Raw genomic sequence first — 12,819 nt, 5'->3', positions numbered from 1 at the left:
ACCTTCTGCCTCGACCCCCTCACTGATGCAGAGGGACTAGGTTTCTCCATCAAACTTAGTCAAACCCTCTCTTTCTCAGGTGGTCTGATCTACCGCCCACCCGGCAATGCCGCAAAATTCCTTGGCTCCCTTAATGACGCACTAGGACACTTCTTACTCCATTACCCCCATTTCACCCTCCTGGGCGACTTTAATCTGCATCTCGAAAAATCCGCTGACCCCTTCACCAGAAATCTTCAGCAGACACTGGATATCTTCAATCTGCAACAAAGCGTCAAGCTGCCTACTCATTCCCTTGGTCACACCCTGGATGGTGTCTGTTCCAATTTCCCGTCCATCTCCACCGTGCCCCCTATTCCCCAAATTTGGACGGATCACAGTTTGATCCCTTTCCATATCCTCAACGTTGCCCCTCTTAACTATAAAAAACCAACTCACCAACACATTCAGTCCATCAACTGGAAAACAGTCCAGAAAAGTCTTATTTCTCATCCCTTTTCCTCTACCAATGCCCCCTCTTCCTCTGGTAACATCGACAAAGATGCAGTCTCTCTCAACAACTGGCTCTCTAAAGAAATCTCAAAACGATGCCCACCTAATAAAAGAAACAACACCCTAAAGAAAACGAAAATTAAAGCCCCGTGGTATACGCCTGACCTTACAGCCGCTCACCTACTCTGCAGGAAAGCAGAACGTAAATGGCGTAGATCCTACGACAATGACGATCGTAATAACTACATTCTACAAAGGAAAAATTATCTTTCAACCATTAAATCAGCAAAAAGAACCTACTATGTAAATGCCATTAAAGAGGCCAGCCAAAAACAACAAACCCTCTTTTCCATAGTAAAATCTTTCACCAAACCAAAAGCTCTTCAACCAGAAATCCCCCCTTCCCAAGAACTGTGTGGCAAGATCTCCGATTACTTTGAGGAGAAAATCAGCTCTATCCACAAAAACTTCCCCCCTACCCCCCCAGTGTACTCAATCTTGGAGCTAGACCAATCTCGCCCGACTGCTAACAGTCTCACACACTTTACCCCGGTGACCCTGACTCAGACCAGAGAAGCTATCCTTTCTTGCAAATCTGGCTCCCCTTCTGACCCTTGTCCCCCCAAGATCCTCCACACCATCATCGATGAAATCAACCCCATCATCAATGAAATAGTCAACCTCTTCCTTAAAACTGGCTCTGTTCCTCTCTCTTGGAAAAATGGTGTGGTTAAACCTCTTATGAAAAAGGCAAACAAACCCCCCTCTGATTTAACTAACCTTCGTCCCATCACCCTGCTACCTGCGCTGGGCAAAATAACAGAACAGTTAGTTCATATGGAGCTCAAATCCTTTCTCGATGCCCACAACCTACTTCACCCCCAGCAATCCGGTTTCCGGTCTAAACATTCTACCGAGACCGCCCTGATCGAGCTGACCGATACCATCAAAAGCCTCCAAGATCAAAGGAAGAAGGCCATTTTGATCCTTCTTGACCTCACGACGGCATTCGATACTATTTCCCACTCCATTCTGCTAAACAGACTTATGGACATCGGCGTTACTAACTCAGCCCTTGCCTGGATCAGTTCATTCCTCAGTGACAGGTTTCAAACTGTCTCACTGGGCCCTTTCCAATCGAAAGAGAAAAAGATCTTCTGTGGTGTTCCCCAGGGCTCCATTCTTAGTCCCCTCCTCTTCAATATATATCTCATCCCCCTGCTTACTCTTATAGAATCGTTCGGCATAACTGTCACGTCCTATGCTGACGATACTCAGCTTGTCATCCCTCTCGACGACAATTCCAACACGGCTGAACTCAATCTCAAGCGCTGCCTCACAGAGGTTTTCCAATGGATGGACGCCAACCACCTCCGCTGCAACTCGAATAAGACCGAGATCTTGCCCATTGGAAAGAATGCATCCTTCTGCCCCGCCCTGTGGTGGCCTGATAATTCTGCTGCCCCCCCTCAGACTGTTTCATCGGCCAGAAACCTCGGAGTTATCTTCGATTCCGATCTCTCTTTCGATACCCATGTCGCAGCCGTAGCAGGTAAATGCTTCGGCATTATAAAGTCCATGCGAAAGTTCTTTGATTTCCTCCCGCTTGACTCCAGAAAGACCATTGCGGTAGCCCTCATACTCTCTCGAGTGGACTATTGTAATGGCCTCCTGGCAGGGACCAAAAAATCCACCCGTCTGAAACTTCAAAGTGTCCTGCACACTGCTGCGCGGCTTGTCCTTAAACTCCCACGCAAATCCTCTATCTCCACTGCCCTCAAATCCCTACATTGGCTCCCCTTGCACAAGAGAATACTCTTTAAAATTCTCATTGTAGCCTTCCGAGCCTTCAATAAATCCGGCCCATCCTACCTGTCGAGGCGCTTCCCTCACTACACCCCGGGTCGCACTCTCAGATCTTCGCAAGAAAACCTCATGACCCCCTATAAATTCAACCTGAAGTCGAAAGGTGGAAAAACACTCAGTACCCTGGCGATTAGAGCCTGGAATGGCATGCCAAGGCACCTCAGACTTCAGACGCATGAGAAGCCGTTTAGGAAACACCTCAAAACGTGGATTTTTAATCTCTCTGATGACTGGACCAAAGCAGCCATCTAGCCCTCAACCACCTTCCCGGCGATCTGGTACCAGGTTTTACAGCGCCAAGATGCTCCCTTCGGAGCGAACATTAGCGCTCTATAAATACCTATCCAATATCCAATATCCAATATCTGGACTCAGTAGTCTACTTAGGAATCATAATCAATGCCCAGCCAAGGGACATCATCAAAGATAATTTTGAGTCACTACTGGTTAAGATTAAACAGTGTTGTATCGGGTTCCCAAGGCCTACATGTTCCGAAGATAACCCACATACATTGGAAGAACTGTTGGCACGGAAACTGTAAAAGTCAAAGAACAAGTTTATTAAGACCCCATGGGGTGGTGGTACACTCATACAGCACCCTTCGGTAATGCAAGAGGTATCACACCGAACATCGGTGTGACCCCCTCTTTTATACAATTCTACAGGTAATAAAACGAACAAGCGGCACAAAGTTACAGAACATTATGTACATATAAGGGCATGTTTTGGAACACTGCCAGCTCATTGGAGGGTTTCAAACCCACTGGTCAGTTTGCGGCACATTCCTAAGGAGTGACTGGTCAGTGTGAACTGCGCATGTGTGAGCTTGACCAATATTAAAAATAGCCTGTTGCTGGGCAGACTCGAGTGGTCAGTGGAACGGACAAAGGACTAAAGGGCACGCTGGCCACGAGGCCGCTCATGATCTAAGATGGCCGCCGCTACATATAAAATGGCGTTTCTATGTATAGCCAATTTAAGCGAGAAACGTGTAGCAAAGCTAAGCGCTAACCCAGCCATCGTCAAAATACGACAGACGACCCTTTTAGCGTTTAGCTGAAGCTACCTCATAGTGGACATAGTCAGGGTGTTCATCTTCTATATCAATTAACATTATTTGTGTTACTTCTTTATGAAGCATCATTTTGTCATGAGCAAGAGCTCGTCTCGATGGTACACAGACTGATAAGCACATAGAACATAAAGCTGGGCCACATTGGATACATAAGCATACAAAGAACAGAATCCCCACAATGATACATAGAATCGTTAACAGTTTCCATCCCCAGGTGGTGAGTATTGACCAGAACCATCCTGACAGAGTCCAAGTACCATTATCCGGATGTATTTCAGCGGCTATCTTATGTAGCTTTGTGATAGCATCGTATACAGATGGTGAATTGTCAGGTATATAGACACAGCAGCTACTTCCGATAATTCTACATGCCCCCCCACGGTCAGCTAACACTACATCTAGAACCATCCGGTTCTGGAGCACAACAATTCTAGAAATCTGTACTTCTTCAGTGATATTTCCAAGTGCTATTGCAGTATCATTAGCCACAGCCTCAACAACACGGGTCAGTCGTCGGATCTTTCGACTGTTCAAAGCTGCCCCAACGAAGGAAAACAGGCCCAAATTAAAGTCCACATACTGCTGCAAAGTAGTGTCCGTTTGATCTATATCATCCAAAACAACAGCGCGTTTGGCACGGTTTAAAACAAAGTCATGATATAAAATGTAGTCATTGTGATACATTGGTGGGGCAATGAATACAGGAGGCAACACAAAAGACACGTAGCAAGTGCCTGACCATCCCAATGGAAGCTGATGATAACCCTTCGTTCCACAGATGAAGTAAGTATTGCGGGATGTCACAAACGATATACCATTAGGACTGTCAAATGTGAGTGTGGTGTTGCATTCACTTTTCCCAACAGAAATTACACCTTTATTGCGTATACATAGATCCGCTTTAGTAGCAATAACATTAATGACATGTGCATTCGATACATTGATACTTCGCTGATTGCTGTAAATTCGTGAAGCAGGCACATTATCAGGACGGTATTCCTCCCATTCGAATCGAGTACCCTCAGCTTGTGGATACCCATCCCGGTCATGGTGACACAATTTATTCAAACGGAAAAGCACTCCCCCTTTTGTGGGCCATCTCAAAGTAAAGAGGAGAGTGTACAATGCATTGCAAGATCCATTATGCGAAAACGGGAGAGGAATGAGTGGAGTACCCCCTTTCTTCTGGTGCCCAGGCAACATCCCACACACCCAGCAATTTGAGGTATTTGTCATATTGTGCGTATGATGTAGGATCTGAATAAAACTATTGTTCAGATAAGTCTGTCGGTGCCGTTCTTCGTGATAGGGCAGGGTGAAATGAAAATGTTCAGATGGGGCCGGGGTAGTCGGCAGCAAATGTTCGCGTGCAGGTACCACAAGTTCAACTACCCAGGCTATTACAGCGATCACCACAATAGTCAAAACAAAGAGAATGGCACCCAAGAGTCGCTTATCTCGTGATGCTGATGATGCCATAGTTCAGAAAAGTTCTTGCAGAGTCTCAAATGGTTCAAATTGGTCACAAAGTCTCAAATACACATGCGTGTATACCTAAAAAAAGAAAAATATGGTGCTGAACTCCGAGGTAGCCGTTGTTTTCTTCTCCGGGCCAAGACGGGTGTCGCTACACTGGCAGAACTGATCCCCCCCCCTTGGAATTCCCGGTTTCCGTTTCACAAACCTGGAGCGGTAACCAACCAGTCATAAAAACACAAAAAGAAACTCTTCTTTATCGTGGCCGTAGATTGTAGCGCTCTCGTCCAGAAGCAGTGTGGTCCGGGAAGGCTCCCTCAACTTCGGCCGACGTCACAGCTGGGCTCTTTTCCTTTTCCAAAATCTCTTTATAGTCGGTCAACACAACAGGATTTGCCAGATCAGGAGAGACACGACGGCAGTGGGTTGAGTGTATCCACCGCTTCCTGTTGGTCACTCGTACAGCTGTCCGAGTAGCGAGGAGGACTTGCTCGGGGCCACGCCACCTCGGTTCCAAGCTATTCGTCCTCTCAAACGACCGAATCATCACAAAATCCCCAGGAGGAAGATCATGGCCCTCTCCAGTAGAGTTGTCAGGGAGCGCTTCTCGAACCTGTTGATGAATAGAAAGCAAATCATTTGTTAATCGTGCCAAATAGTCATTCATCATTACACAAGGCACATCATGTATCAATCGCGGCTTAGGTACCCCCCAGATATTCATCGGCCTTCCGAACACCACTTCATATGGTGTGAGGCCCGTTCGAGAATGGGGTATTGATCTGAGGGAGAGCAATGCTAGCGGTAAGGCATCCGGCCATTTTAATGACGTGGACGCCACGATCTTGGCCAGTTTTAATTTCAACGTGGCATTGTACCGCTCAACAAGACCTGCAGATTGAGGGTGGAACACAGCATGAAACTTCTGCTGAATCCCTAACCCCTTCAACACATATTCCACAATTTTCCCGACAAAATGAGGCCCATTGTCGCTCCACAGATATTTGCAAATTCAAAATCGAGGGAAGTACTCTTTAAGCAAAACCTTAGCTGTTGTCAAAGCAGTATTGTCTTTCGTGGGGAAAGCCTCAACCCATTTGCTAAAAGCACATACCACCACTAAAACATACTTCAGGTTATTGCAGCGCTCAAGCTGGATATAATCCATTTGGAGTACCTCGAATGGTGCAGAAGGTGGAACGAACCCTCCTTTCGGAGTATGGGTCCCCTTTCCAGGGTTGTGCTGCAAGCATATCAGACAGGTCTGCACTACTCTCTTAGCAGTATTAGCAATCTCCGGATGCTCCCAAACTCGTGTCAACAGTCGAGTGATTGCAAGAGCCCCCACGTGTGCCAACCCATGTGCCATTTGGACCATCACCTGCAAGTAAGCTGCAGGCAATTTCCATTTCTCCATGTCTTTGCTTCTCCAACACCCTTCATCATCTAGCACCCCATCTACTGCCCATGCCGCAAGTTCAGCTTCAGTAGCTGATTTCTGAATATCTAATATCTCAGCTCTAGCATCATTCCATCGTTCAGCTTGAGACTTTGTCACGTACATGGGGGAGTCAGTTCGAAACATAGCCGTTTGTCTTGCTATGCTATCCGCAAAGGCATTTCCCTGACCCACTTTATCAGTGATCTTCTTGTGGGCGCTACATTTTATGATCGCTACCTTCTTTGGACAAAGCAACGCATTTAGGAGATCACGCACCAGTTCTCCGTGCATAATGTGTTCTCCATGAGAAGTCAGAAACCCACGTTCTCTCCAGAGTAGCCCAAAGTCATGCGCTACTCCGAAGGCATACCGGCTGTCTGTGTATATGTTCACACATAAACCAGCGCTCAATTCGCAGGCTCTTGTTAAGGCTATCAGCTCTGCTGCCTGAGCCGATTTCTGTGGTATTCTAGCTGTTTCCACCACTGTCTTAAGTGTCGTGATCGCATAAGCTGCAGAAGTCGTGCCATCTGGCAGCCTTAAACACGATCCATCGACCTACAGTTCCCCATCCACATCTGGAAGTGGCATATCCTGTAAGTCGATACGACCCTTTGTCTGTTCCTCGGTCAGGAAAACACAGTCGTGATGTTTTTCTTCCTGACCCTCCTCGGCCGGATAGGGCAATAAAGTGGCAGGGTTCAGAGTAGCACATCTTTTCAGTGTAATATGTGGCGCCAACAGTGTAAGCTCATATCCTGTTAAACGTGCACTCGTGAGATATTGGGTTTTTGTTTGGTTTAGCAGGGCATCTACTGCGTGAGGAACTAACACCAGCAGTTTATGTGATAACACTATTCCCTCACTCTGCCGTATGGCTACTGCTGTTGCTGCTACCGCTCGGAAACACCCAGGCAATCCTCGTGCTACAGGATCAAGAATAGCAGAGAAATACGCACATGGTCTCTGCTTGTCCCCGTGTATTTGCACTAACACTGACAACGCGCACCCATCATTCTCGTGCACGTACAATGTAAAAAGTTTCGTGTAGTCTGGTGTGCCTAACACGGGTGCAGAACAAAGGGCCTGTCTCAACTGTTCAAAAGCATTCTGACATTCATCTGTCCATTCAAGGGGCATTGGTGTAGCTTTGGACAGTAACGCTAGCAAGGGCTTTATAATGTGTGAAAAACCCATGATCCATTGTCTACAAAAGGACGGCAACCCTATGAAGGCACGTACATCTCTCTGTGTGCGGGGGACTGGTGTGTCTAAAATTGCCTGAATTCGATCTGATGTCAATGCACGCCCCTCCTTAGACAAAAGATGACCGAGGTAGGTCACCTTGGGTCTACAATATTGAAGCTTTTTCTTGGAAACTTTATGATTATTCTGTGCCAGAAAAGAAAGCAGCGCAATCGTACCTTCTTCACATTGTGCATAAGAATCAGCGGCAAGCAGGAGGTCATCCACATATTGGATAAGGACAACCCCCGACTGCAACTCAAAAGAGTCAAGCTGTCTTTTCAAAGCCTGGCTGTAGATACTCGGGCTCTCAGTGTACCCTTGAGGAACACGACAAAATCTATACGATTTATTATTTAACGTAAAGCCAAACAGGTATCTGCTATCGGGATGGACAGGAATAGAAAAGAAGGCATTCTTCAAATCAATTACACTAAAAGTCGTAGCCGTTGGTGGTACCATCGTAAGCAAGGTTGTAATATCGGACACCACCGGTATTGGGGAACGACAATTTTGTTGATCTCTCTCAAGTCAATAATAAACCGATACATTTTGTCGTCAGTATCTCTCTTCAGAATCGGCAGAATAGGACTATTACAAACATTGTAAGAAACCTCTTCTACCACCCCAGCCGCAATCAGATCTTGGACAATATGTGTCAGGGCAATTTCTCCTTCCTTCGAAATCTTATACTGTGGCACACGTGGCAGAGAAGCCCCTTCCTTAACAGTAATGTGAATAGGTGGAATACGCATCTCACCCACATCCGTGTCTGAGGTCGCCCATAACGTGTGCGGGAGAGAGGCCAAAGCTGAAATATCTTGTATAGTATAAAACCTATTTGGGTCAGGATAATTGTCATTGAGAATGACACGCACTCCCTCCGGAGCGCACCGTATCGTTGCTCGAAAATATTTAAGCAAATCAATGCCCAGGATATTATCTGGTGTATAGGGCGATAACAAAAATTGGCCAAAACTAAAAAATTTGTCGAGACAAAGCGCTAGGGGTTTTGACAATGGGCTAGGGGAGGGTGTGCCATCAAACCCTACACATGTAATCATTTCGCCAGACAGGGGAGCCCTCGGAACCAACCTTTTAGACAAAGCGCTACGGGTAGCTCCGGTGTCAACTAGGAATTGATAAGTAGAACCCAAAATACCCGCTGTTACATATGGACCCTCCTGATCTACAGGCACTTCAATTGGTTCCGCACCCCATCCAATGCAGTCCTATGCATGTACATAATCCTGGTGTTCCACATTCTCGCCTTCCGATATCTGATATTGATTCCGTCTATCAAACGTGTTCCGTTCATCCTGGCCACGGCCCCTGCCCTCAACCCTTACACGATCACTTCCGCCACCTCTTGCTCCCGTATAACCTCCTCTCGACCTACCACCTCCTCGACCACGCGGACTACGCTGCTCACGAAGTACCGGACAATCATCAGCCCAATGCCCAAACTCCTTACAGTAGGCACACTGATCCTCCGCTATATCCGTACGACCATACGACGAAGTACCTCCACCTCGTCTTCCTCTATCACTCCCTCTATACTGAGTCCCACGGACCTGTGCCAACATCACCTTCGTCTTCAATACTTTCGCTTTCTTATCAACACTTTCTTTAGCCTCTATCTCCTGCCGCTCATAATACTGAGCCATCGTTAACAAAGACGCAGGGGTCGCCGTGGCCCAGGAACTTTCACTCGTTTTCAATCGTTTTGCAATCTCCGGTAGGAGATTAGTCACATACTTATCTACAAACAAATGCCGACCTGTATCGTCTGTTAACGATTGACCACTATAATCATGGAATGCCTCCTCGAAGCGTGTAAAGAAATCTGAAACCGTTTCATCAGGCTTTTGTTTGCACGAAGCTAACATAGTCCAATCGATCTTTTTAGAAGGAACGAGCGTTTTTAATTTAGTCAAAATAGCCGCTGGAAGGTCTAAAATCAACTGACAAGGTTTGCATGCTGGTTTCCTTTCTAAATCAGCTTCATTAATCTCTTTCCATGTACCCCCTAGCACTGTTTCATCATTATTCTTACGAATTTGTCTCCACATATCAGGCGAAAGTATTAACCCAAAGAACAAATCTATATCAACCAGAGTCATCACACAAGATGAAATAGCCCCTTCCACCCCCTCGTAGAATGCTGCCGGATTCTTACGAAGATCAGGTAAAGAATTTTTCAGTGCCATAACATCCGCTCTATTCCAAGGCGTATACACCCAATTATATACAAAATACCCCTTCGCATCTTTCGACCTTCTATCATCATCTGTACCTTCCCCTTTCGGTGGAACATACAAAGGTGCAGCTTCACGCATAGGCATAACATGCATTGCAGAATTCTTATCTGAACCCCGGAGAGAACACTCCTTAATCTGCTCGCTATTCTCCGACTCGGACTCCTTTTGCTTCCTTTTCCGCTCCTCCCGCAATCTGGTTGTTTCATCTCGCAGCTGGATCAGTTGCTTGAAAAGGTCATCAACATCTGCAAGATCAAATACACCTTTATCCAAATTCTCACGACATACTGACACAGCTTTAGGTATCTGAAAGTTGACGATACGCGGCAACAACTTCATCCGCCAAATTAGACAGAAAATACAGTAATTCATGATCCGTCCACCTACTCCTCTCCGCAACCACCTCAGCCTGTGAAACACAATTCTTATTCACTTTACGAGCCCAACTACGTAAATGCGCGGACCTCTCTGTGGTAAACCTGAGAGCAGTTATACCCTTCTTTTCCGACTTATCCTGCCCATCATCACCCGAATCTTCAGCTGGAGCCGTTGGCGAAACATACGGAGGCGGTGACCGATCTAGCAATGAAAAATCATCAATTTCATTATTAAGGACAGGATAAAGCGGTCGACGAATAGGGAATTGACCCGTCGTTTGCAATTTACGTTCCCGTTCCTCCCTCTCTCTTTTCTCCTGAGCCTCTTTTTCCTCAAGCTGTAAAGCCTTATCCCGAGCAGCCTTGCGCTGCTCTTTGTCCGCCAAGGCAACTTCACGTTTCATTCGCTCACGCACCGCTTTCTCCCACATTCGCACACAATCAAACATGTTTTGTCTAGACCTGCGTTGAAACAGACATTGCTCCACAAACTGTACTTTTTGCAAATCGAACGACCCATGTAGTGGCCATTGCAATTCAGGATCCGACTTGGTATACTTATGCCAGAGTTTACTGTACATTATAGGGGGAAGGCCATTTGGTGTTCCCTCTTGGGGAGCCGGCTGTGATTCCGCTAACCTAATTGTGGTACCATTTCCAAGACAGCACATCCCTCGAAGCGTGCTGAAAACAGGCATGTTCAAAGAGTATCACGAAAGCGTGACACCGTATAAAATGGCACTTACAGTACTTCACACAAATGTGCCGCTCAGAGGAAAAAAACAAAGTTAGAGAAACATCTCTACATGCCTGCCTATGTGAAGTGCACTACACATATAGATTCAAAGTTCACAAATTCACAAATTCACAAGTTCACAAATGTTAGCTAACTCAAATCAAAATCATAGGTCACAGAATTTCGGCAAGCGTCCGAGAACTACCTTACCGATCACAAATCATAGAACTTCAGTAAGCGTCCGTAGACTACCTTACCGATCGCAAATCTTACCCAAACTTTCAAAGGTCCAGATTCCAACTGCCAAGGTCTTTTAATCGAATCAGCCAAACGGCACTTTATCCAGCAACACAGACGATCGAAACTCAGTCGGAGACCGGCGCCACCTGGAAGGTCAGATCGGAAGGAAAGGAAAAAACACCGTGGGTGCCAAGACTCGGGTCACTTAGTGGCAGCGCGCGTCCATGGCGAGTGTCCAAACCTTCGTCACGACCTCTCCTTCGGGCATCCGAGTCGCCGATGAGTCCCTCCGTGGTCGCCAATTTGTTGTATCGGGTTCCCAAGGCCTACATGTTCCGAAGATAACCCACAAACATTGGAAGAACTGTTGGCACGGAAACTGTAAAAGTCAAAGAACAAGTTTATTAAGACCCCATGGGGTGGTGGTACACTCATACAGCACCCTTCGGTAATGCAAGAGGTATCACACCGAACATCGGTGTGACCCCCTCTTTTATACAATTCTACAGGTAATAGAACGAACAAGCGGCACAAAGTTACAGAACATTATGTACATATAAGGGCATGTTTTGGAACACTGCCAGCTCATTGGAGGGTTTCAAACCCACTGGTCAGTTTGCGGCACATTCCTAAGGAGTGACTGGTCAGTGTGAACTGCGCATATGTGAGCTTGACCAATATTAAAAATAGCCTGTTGCTGGGTAGACTCGAGTGGTCAGTGGAACGGACAAAGGACTAAAGGGCACGCTGGCCACGAGGCCGCTCATGATCTAAGATGGCCGCCGCTACATATAAAATGGCGTTTCTATGTATAGCCAATTTAAGCGAGAAACGTGTAGCAAAGCTAAGCGCTAACCCAGCCATCGTCAAAATACGACAACAGGATCTAAGGAGAATAGACAAACTCCATCTATCAGTTATAGGCAGGGTTAATGTCATTAAAATGTCTATCTTCCCTAAGATTTTATATAAATTTAGGTCCATCCCTTTCAGAATAGAAGATGTAATGATAAAGGAAATGGAGTCTATCTTCATGGACTTTGTATGGCAGTATGGCAAGGTCAGGAGATCTAATAGGCTTATGTCCCTTCCCCAAGAAAAGGGGGGGTTGGGAATACCCAATCTCAGGTTTTATAACTGGGCCTGCCTCCTTACAGAGATGTCTGTGCTCTTCTTTCCAGAGGATGCTAGATACAGCCAGGGAGACATCCCCACTATATATCACCTGGCACTGGGGGGGGAAGTATACGGGATATTGTCGAGGAAACATGACAAACGTTTCTTTAAAACATCTGGCTATAAGATACTTGAAGATATTTGGGGGATATGGTCTTCCATATGTAAAAATCAGAACATCCCAAGATATAATCAACATACCCTATTATGGAACTCATATCTATTCCCGCATCTAAGTGATGATGGCCCATGGAAATATTGGGAAAGACAAGGGATTACCACATTAGGCCAAGTGATGATTAAAGATGTTTGCAGGCCTCTCGAATTGTTGAGGACACGGTTTTCACTGCAAGGTGTTCAAGAATTTAAGTATATGTAGCTGGTTAACATTATTAAATCAAAAAGACCGGGTCTGAATATATCTAAAGGCTGT

The sequence above is a fragment of the Lissotriton vulgaris genome, chromosome 1_1 (assembly GCF_964263255.1).
Source record: "Lissotriton vulgaris chromosome 1_1, aLisVul1.2, whole genome shotgun sequence".
In the NCBI taxonomy this organism is placed as follows: domain Eukaryota; kingdom Metazoa; phylum Chordata; class Amphibia; order Caudata; family Salamandridae; genus Lissotriton; species Lissotriton vulgaris.
The sequence above is the reverse complement of the archived record's forward strand: the minus strand, read 5'-3'. Positions refer to the sequence as shown.